The sequence below is a fragment of the Taudactylus pleione genome, unplaced genomic scaffold (genome assembly GCF_031769625.1).
Source record: "Taudactylus pleione unplaced genomic scaffold, aTauple2 ptg000006l, whole genome shotgun sequence".
In the NCBI taxonomy this organism is placed as follows: Eukaryota; Metazoa; Chordata; class Amphibia; order Anura; family Myobatrachidae; genus Taudactylus; species Taudactylus pleione.
In genome coordinates this window covers 17,009,704-17,019,297 of record NW_028284409.1, presented here as the reverse complement: position 1 = coordinate 17,019,297, position 9,594 = coordinate 17,009,704, and positions in this window count along the sequence as shown.

Here is a 9,594-nt window from a genome sequence, read left to right as displayed (position 1 = left end):
TTGCAATAATCAATGCATAAGATAATGAGTGCATGAATTAGAGATTTTGCATTGTCTTGTGAGAGATACAGACATATTTTGGATATATTTCTTAAATGTATCTAACATGATTTTGATATAGATCAAATATGGGGAGCAAAAGATAGTTCTTAGTCAAGGATGACACAAAGGCAATAGTTTTAAGGGGTAGGGTTGATTGAAGTATTATCAACACAAATAGATGTATCAAATTGCTAACTACTATTGACCGATGGGAAAATTATTAACTCTGTTTTTAAAAGTTTGAGTGGTTTGTGTACTAATCCTTGGAGAGAGATAAAGTGGATAGAGAAAAAGTGCCAACCATACACAGACTGCAAAGTGAAAGATAGGAGATGATTGGTTGGCACTTTATCTCCATCCACTTAAAATCTCTCCAAGGCTTAGACCCCTGAGTTTGAGATGGTGAGAACACATCCAAAACTAAATGGCAGAAAGAAATTCAGTTATGAGGGCAAATACAAATGGTAAGAGATCAGGTGAATTTCAGTATCATCAACATCTCATCTACAATATTAGAAATGTATAGGCTCCATAGTAAAATTCTAAAGAGGCCCCACTGCTACTTTCTATTTGCCATCATGCATCAGTTACATCTCTAATACAGACTAGCTTATGACTTTATCACACAACAGGCACTGCACCATCAATCACTGGCCAGTGTGCCATTTCACATGGTCCTGTTTTTTATTACACAAGACAGTCATCTTCAGCAGCTTCTACCTTCATGCCATATCAGCCTATGCTACCTTTACACACAGATGTTATGCATCATCTCACCAGCTTGTGCTGTTATCACATACTATTCTGTGACACTTATTCTATCAAACAGCAGCAGTCCTCCTCCTGTCCACACACATACACATACACTTTAAATTAACTATTACACTATTGAGTGCAGTACATCCTATCCAGCCACAAATCCTATAAAGAGAGAGGTATTCAAACCTTCAGCGAAAAAAAGCACAGAAAGTAGCCAGCTACCAGACACAGATATAATATAATAGTATATCTGTTCTGGGCCTTCCAATTAAGACAGGCTACCCATGATCAATCCTAGGCAACACAGGAGTGATCATAGGAGGCACAGGAGCAAATGCAGGCAATGTGGGAATCCAAGAACAGATGCAGGCATTTGTGGCCCTGCAGAGGGAGTTGGCAGCCCAAATAAAAGTCCGGGAAGGGCTATCAATATCAACTGCCAGCTTCCTCCAGACCAGCCCTCAGACTGGCTAACAGGTGACACCCCCAAGGCATAGTGTCCAAACATGTGGGAGGGGGCACCAAAAGGGAGCGAATGAGGCCTTCAGACTCTTAATAATTTTTTTTTACATTATTTCCTTGTTTCTTATTTTGTTTTCTTTGTTTATTTTATTTGGATTTGTTAGTAAATTTAGTTGTTTAAGTAAAGTGTTTTTTTTAAAATTGTGTTTGTGTTTTTTTAACAAGTTCATTTTTAAGTATAATTATTTTTGGGATAGTGAGTGTTTTAATTGGATGTATAAGAAGGTACACTATTTAGGCGGTACATTAAGGAAAATGGGTTTAAATCACTAACATGAGGGAACACTGGGCTGCATTCAGCAAGGATCGGAACTGCTAAATCGTACACAGGTGGTCGATTGCATACTGCGCATGTGTATGCAACGCTGTGTGCGTGCGCGAATTGGTACTGCAATCACAGTGACTATACAGACCCATCTCAGAGTGATTGACAGGCAGTACCATTTGGGGGTGGTGACAGGGGGGTGTTTGGTGAAATGCAGGCATGCTAGTGCATTTGTATGCCATTGCAGGGGCATGCATATATTAACCACTGCGGTGGCATATGCAGCATGAACTCTTACTGCATGCAGGAAAGATGGCAATTTAGTGTTAGGGTCATACCTGCCTTAAATCTGCAAGTGACTCCGATGTACTTTGATGTTACCAATGTTTTGTCTGGATTGCAAGGTATTATGGATGTGCAAGAGGGGAAGTGGGCATCTGCATTTTGTCCATGCGAGTGCTTTGCGATTGCAATTGTTAGCATAGTTTTGCAGCAGACATGTGTGTGTGATTGCAGCCGTGGTCACATTAGCAATCCTTGCTGAATTAGGCCCCCTGTTTTTAAGGGGTAAAAATGTGTAATTGTGTTTTTTAAGTTAAATAGAAAAACTTAAATTTAAAATATTTGTATCATAAATGTGCTTTAATTGGCTATTTGTACTTGTTTTCCCAAATTGACATATACAACTCACCTATTAAAACCACCTCTATTTTTTTTAAGTTTTTGGTCATGTTTTGAGTGTGGTTTTCAAACTCTCACCCTGTTACATTGGGCTAGTTGTATGTTTAAAAGGGGAAAACATCTGGATGAGATTTTAAATTATGAGAGTTGCAAGAGTCCGAAAACATGTGAGTTTGCATGTTCTCGGACCTTATTACATTGGTCGAGTTTAGTGCTAAACTCGCACATTTTGTAAATTCGAACCCTATTACAGTTGGTCTTTGCAGTTTTTCCTTCAGGAATTAATGCAAAAACATGCTTAGGGCTACTAACTCATGTACAAGCTATGTAAAGCTGCCCATGGGAGAAGCAGCTGGTCCTGAGATCTTCACCTGCAACCCTGAGCATTTGTCCCTGTGAATTGTTGATCATCATAGGGAAGCAGATGCTTGCAGGAAACTGCAGGTGCTTGAATTGAAAACGAAAATTGTTGGGGATAAGGGGTATACGTGGTATAAATACATACAGAGAAAATTTTACCAAAAACTCTTCAGACGCTAAACACTAAATCCGTCACCCTTAAGATTAAGTCCAATATACCATGCCCTAAAACTCAAACAGAAAAAAAGAAAAATTCCATAGTGTAATATTTAGGGGTTTCCATTTTATGTATTCAACATTCAAGGTTTTTCAGGGACTCGTACCGTGATGGTCTACTGTAGATAGAGTAGACAACACAGCATAATAATATGAGAAATTTGTAGATCTCCTCCCAGGATGGATACTTCTCCTCCTCTAGGTGTACAGTTTCCACCATCATATAAAGAATGTAAAAACAACTCCAAATTCCTACAGAAGCTTTACCTTAAATGCTTCCCGTATCTGTTAGAATGGCAGCTTAATTCCCCATGGTTCAGTCTCCTTACGCACCAAACTTCTGACACTTCAGATAGGAGCTCTGCACTCCAAATGAAAAACCCATTCACTTGTTTTAGGCCTTCCCTGGATGCATACTCCTGACCCACAGATAGATTGGTCTACCTTGCAAATTCTTTCCTGGAATAAAGCCTGCTCATCCTGCTTGAAAATAGTAATTCTTCTTTGGATTTCAGACTTGTATATTACTGAGAAAATAACTTTTCCAATATCACCAGTACCAAGATTTCTTCAGAAAAGCTGGTGCTCACAAGTTACTGCCTCTTCAAGAATGGGATTGTCCATTCAATTTACTTCTCAAAACTGCTGCAATGTCTGCTTATATTAAAGAGAATCTTGAGAAAGGATTTATTTTTCTGTCCTCCTCACCTACTGTTGTAGGATTCTTTTTGTCAAGAAAAAAGATGGTGACCTTCTCCCCTGCCTTGACAACCATGGGTTTAATGATATAACCATCAAAAACTGCTATCCATTGCCACCCATTACCAAATAATTTGATCATGTCAAGGGATCCACTATTTTTACCTTTGAGGTGTCTATAATTTGATCTTCATTAATGAATGAGACAAATAAAAAACTGTATTTAATACCAGAAACAAGAACTACAAGATTCTGTTTGGTCTCAGCAATGCCCCAGCAGTGTTCAAACACTTTGTCAATGACATTTTCTGAGTCCTGCTCTATCATTGTGTTATGTACCTTTATGATATTCTCATCTTTTCTTGTGACCTTCACACACATCAGAAGCAGGTTGAAGAGGTTCTTCAGCAGTTGGGATCAAATCATTTATATTGTAAGCTTAGGAAGTGCATCTTTGGAATTCCATCCATTGCGTTCTTGGCTTATATCATATCTGTAACAAGTCTTCAATGGACCCTGAGGAAGTAAAAGCAATCCGATCTTGGTCCAAACCTTCATCACTATAAGTGACTCAAAGATTCTAAGGGTTTGCTAACTATTATCATAAGTCTATCCGTGGTTTTTCTCCCTTGGAAGTCCCTATAACTGCCCTTACACAATACGGCACAAACCCAACTCAATGGCCTACTGAAGCAAAATCAACCTTTCAACTCCTCAAGCAGATATTTATTTATGCACCTGTTGTCTGACAACCAGATGTTGCATATCCATTTATCTAGGAGGTAGACAAATCTACAGAATGGGTAGGAGCAATTCATTCTCAAAAGTCCATGGATAACAGGCTTCAACCCTGTGGATTCTTTTCCAGAAAGGAACTTCTTGCCATATATTTGGAATTCTATGAGTGGTGCTAACTATTAGAGGATGCTCAATTTCCCATTGCAGTGTTCAAAGATAATAAGATTCTCCTTTATTTAAAAATCATGCAATGTCAGTCTCCCATGCAAGCTCAATGGTCCTTATTCTTTTTGTGCTTCAATTTCAAATTAACTTATCGTCCGGGATCCCAGAATAGGTAGGCGAACGCTTTATCTCACTCTTTGTTACAAGACAAAGATTAATCTGCCGAAAAACTTTACCCAACATTCAATCCTACAGTATTTTGCAACCACCAAATTGTCTGAAACACCTACACTGGAGAAAATCTTTATGAAACCTAAGCTATGGGAAAAACTCATCCATTGAGGGCATGCCTTTTGGTCCTCAGGGCATGTTGGTGTACAGAAAATACTGAAATTCATCAAAAGATTATAATGGTGGCTGTCCCTGAGAATGGTTTATCGGCTCTTGTGTAAAGTATGCTAATCACAAAGTTCCATGTCAAGCCCCTCCAGATCCTCACTAATTTTTTCCATTCCAATCCAACCCTGGTTCCATATTTCAATGGATTTTGTGACAGATTTTCCACCATCTAAAGGGTTTAGCACAATCGGTGTCATAGTTGAGCAGTTTTCGAAAAAAGGCTCATTTTATTCCTTTGTCTGGCCTATCCTCGGCTTCACATCTGGCCCAGTTGTTCATTTCAGAGATTTTTTATTTAGGTGGCCTTCCATTCGGTTTCTGTTGTACCTCCTAGGTGAGTCAGCTCTAGGCTTATACATGTGCTGTTATTATGCAGTACATTAATTTGTAATTATATGGCCCAGAGTGGGTGCTACTATTAGGTAGCAATAATTATTTTGAGGTGAGCATTTTGGCATGGGGCCTCCGGAGTTGCTCTGGCTGGGCCTTTATCAGGGCATCACCACTTAATTCACATAGATATTTATTCATCACCTTTCTATTTGTTTGTTCATTATTTATGTAATTTTAATTCTCTCTCATTATATTAACACTTATTGATTATCTTTACACATCTATACTTTATACTTCACTTTCACCTTTTTTCCCTTTTTCATGTGATGCCCTGGGGATGGTCCTTGGCTGGATTATTTTGGGGTGCCTTGCACTCTGGACGTGAACCCCTTAATGTTAGGGATGCCGGTATAGAGGAGCCTTGACGTTGGCCTGGCACTTAATCATATATTTGCAAATATATGCTACTAATACCTCTGAATTTCTATTATCATAAATGATTCAAGTATTTTTGTTGATATTGCTGCAGTGTGCTGGAGGGAATATCCCTTTTTTTCTGTGGTTCAGTGTAAACCCCGCCCTTTACAAGCACCTGTGCTATATCATTAAGCTGATGTGAGTGACCACCATACTTTTTATTTGCAGTTCTAAGAGGCATGAAGGTAGCCAGCATTGGGAGAATGTGCTGGTCTGTATAGTGCCATTTGTAGGTGCAACAGTGGGCTCTACAGGCTGATCCTCAAACGTTTGAGGAGTTAGCAGTGGTGACTGAACAGTACCTGAGTCTTGGGAAGTTAAACAAAGCCAACCAAGGATTCAAGCCAGTTCTTGCACCTAGAACCCAGGTCCCAGTTGTTAAAGCAAATAACCCACCTCCAGTTGTGTGATTTGACAGCTGCGAGGTTGATTATTTGTGCCAGCACTGCCCAAAGCAGGGAGAGCCGATGGACTGTAGTGCTGGAAAAACGACTTGACCAGTGGTCAGCATGGCTGCTGGAAGCACTTCACAAGCACAAACCACCTTGTTTCATTTGATGGTGTGAGTGGAAGGCCGGGAGGTCTGGGCCTTAGTGGATACTGGCAGCAAATTAACCATAATCTCTGCCAACCTGATTCCACCAGGGGCTGATCAGGTGCTATCAGGTGCTACCCTCTGTAAAGATTGTATCTGTACATGGGGATGTAGAAAAATGCCCCTGAGTGCACCTCCCAATAGTAATTATAGGGCAATCCCTGAAGGTGGCAGCTACAGTAGCCATCAGGCCACCCTACCCATTGATCCTAGGTCGGGACTTTCCATTGTTACAAGAGGTGGCTATGTGGCATGATGACAGCAGAAGGTCCACATCAGAGGTGTCCCAGGAGCCAAGCTGTGCAGTTTCCCAAAGTTTGGTGGCTGTAACACCCTCCATAGCCAGTGAGAAACAGGAGGGGAGTGAGACCGAGGCACAGTGGGTTCCTTTCTGCAAGAAAGTGTCCTTGCAGGACTTTGGCCAGGATCAACAGAATGATGGGAACTTGATAAATGCATTTGAAAATGTAGTAGAGATAAATGGTAGAGTAATCAAGGCTTTACCAGCAGAATGTGTACCATATTTTGCATTGAAAAATGATTTGTTATATTGTGTAACATATTTGCACGGTAAGAGAGTAGACCAACTGTTTTTTTCCCCAGAAACATGAGCAATTGGTGTTAAGGGCAGCTGATACACACCTGTGGGTGGCCATTTGGGGGAGGAGAAAACTCTCCAATGTATTCAGTTAAGATTCTTCTGGCCCAGCATTCATGCAGCAGTAAAAAAAAAGTAGTCAGGAATGTCCAGTGTGTCAGAAGACAGCACCCAAGCCAAGGTTTTAGGCACCCTTGTTTGCCCTCCCTGTCATTTCTATACCTTTAGAGAGAATTGGTATGGATCTGATAGGGCCAGTGGAAAAATCTGCTCATGGGCATCAATACATATTAGTGGTGGTAGATTATTCCACAAGGTACTAGGAGGCCATCCCACTAAGTAACATGAATCTACCATTATTGCCTGGAAATTTTTGATGCTATATACCAATTTGGCAATACCAAAGGAGATCTTTACGGACCAAGGTACCCCTTTTGTCTCTAAACTAATGAAAGATATATGCTGACTGTTAAAGGTGGATAGGATTACACAAAAATTAAGTAAATGCACTCAATACCACTCCTGATGGATAAATATAAATAGCTATATGACATGCATATGTGGGAGGGACTGTAGAAAGTGCCAAGTCAGCTGTAAACAAATAGTATTTACTAGGTATTAATTATACATGAAGGAATGTAAACAATGGAACACAAGCAAAATGATATATCAAATAACAATGGAGGCAGCAAATTGTACACATACAGGTGTATGTATACAGTATAGTCTGCAAATCATAAAAATAAAGGTGTATGACTCTCTGATGAATCAGTCTCACAATGAAGAATAGTAAACAATGAGAGTATAAATAATGGTGCTGCGGGGACCTGGAGATAATCCAGCCAAATGAAGGTTGATAAATAAATGGATGTAGCTAGTGCGGCGTCCCGCACAGCAAAGCCAGTGGACAGTAGCATGTGAAGAGAGAAAGGGCTGCCCGGGGTGATGTTCTGGGGTAGGTAGTATGGATACTACCTGGATGGCAGTGGGAGGTGCAGAGCACTAACACACCAGGTCCGACCCGCGGACCCGCCGGAGGGCAACAGGCTTCCCCGTGACCACCGGTGCATCTCGTCGGGAGGGACTCGCTGGTGCTCGCAGATGTGCAGGACCGGGGACAGCTCTGGTGAAAAGCGATCCCCACTCTCTAGACCTGCTAGGGAACTCACCTCCTCCTGCCTCTACAGGACTCCGCTCTTACCCCTACCGGCTCGATGCTCTCTGGGTTCCTCCTCTCTCATCTGGTATGCTGTGGTTTTCTCTAACTCTGTATCCTTGTGGCTTGTGTCGGGCTGAGGCTGTACTATTGCTGATGATCTCCAGTCCTTGCTATCTTGATCAATGAAAGTGTACTGATGGTGCCAACGCGTTTCGTCCCTCAGAGGGTCTTCTTCCAGGCAATGTGGTTGGTGTCTTGTGTGGAGGAGGTTTTTAAAGTATGTAGTCCTGGTCAGGAGTGCCATTGATTGGTGCTTGCATTACAGGGTGTGGTGATATAATTGCTAATAGGATCCGGTGTAATAGGCACATGAATATGTGAGTCAGACGAATAAATAGCATACCATGGATATATGTACACGACAATAGCTGAATAGAAGGTTTGATAGATATATCCCTTAAAGAGCCCTTAAAGAATTAAGCAGTAATTCCAACATCATCATTAAACCTGCCGATAAAGGGGGGGTATAGTGATCTTAGACAAAACAGATTATATTCAAGAAGCACAGAGGATCCTAAATGACACTACAACATATCAACATGAATTGAAATCATTACTACAGGACTGGTTAGAAGAAGGCATAATGACACAAAAGGAACATCAATACCTAGATATATCACATCCCATCATCCCAGTTTTTCATTACTTACCCAAGGTACACAAAAACTCTACCAAACCACCTGGTTGCCCGATTGTATAAGGAATTAAATCACTAACGTCCAATCTTTCCGAGTATTTGGACATTCATTTACAACCTTTTGTTAAAAAACAGAGGTCCTACTTACAGGAGACTACTAGCATTTTAAATATACTCAACACAGTACATTGGGCTAAAGATCTGTGGTTGGCTACCAGTAATGTTACATCCCTTTATTCCATCATAAGACACACACAAGGTTTACAAAGCATCAAATATTTTCTGGAAAATGACCCAATGATACCCACGACACAAACCCATTTTGTCCTAAAGAGCATTTCCTTTATTTTATCACACAATTACCTGTGGTTTGGTGACCAGTTCTACCTTCAAACCACAGGCACAGCTATGGGGACGAGGTTTGTGCCCAGTTATGCCAATCTCTTCATGAGTCATTGGGAGGATATTAACATCTGGTCCGGGCATGACTTCGGTGCAAACCTCGTCCTGTGGAAACGATATATAGATGACATATTTTTCATCTGGAGGGGAGACGAATCGTCACTTCTATCATTTATTGACCATATCAACACTAATGATCGTAATTTACAATTCACTACTAAATACAGTAAAACGAACGTGGAATTTCTTGATTTAAACATTTTCATAAACGACAATTGTATTCACAGTAACACCTACCGCAAGCAGGTAGATATTAACAGTTATATTTTAGCAACCAGTAACCACCACCCTAGCTGGCTTAACAACATACCCACAGGGCAATTCATGAGATTGAGACGCAATTGCTCAAGAATTGCAGACTATGAAACACAAAGGGAACTCTTGAAATCACAACTACTATCAAAGAAATACAACACTGAGTTAGTAG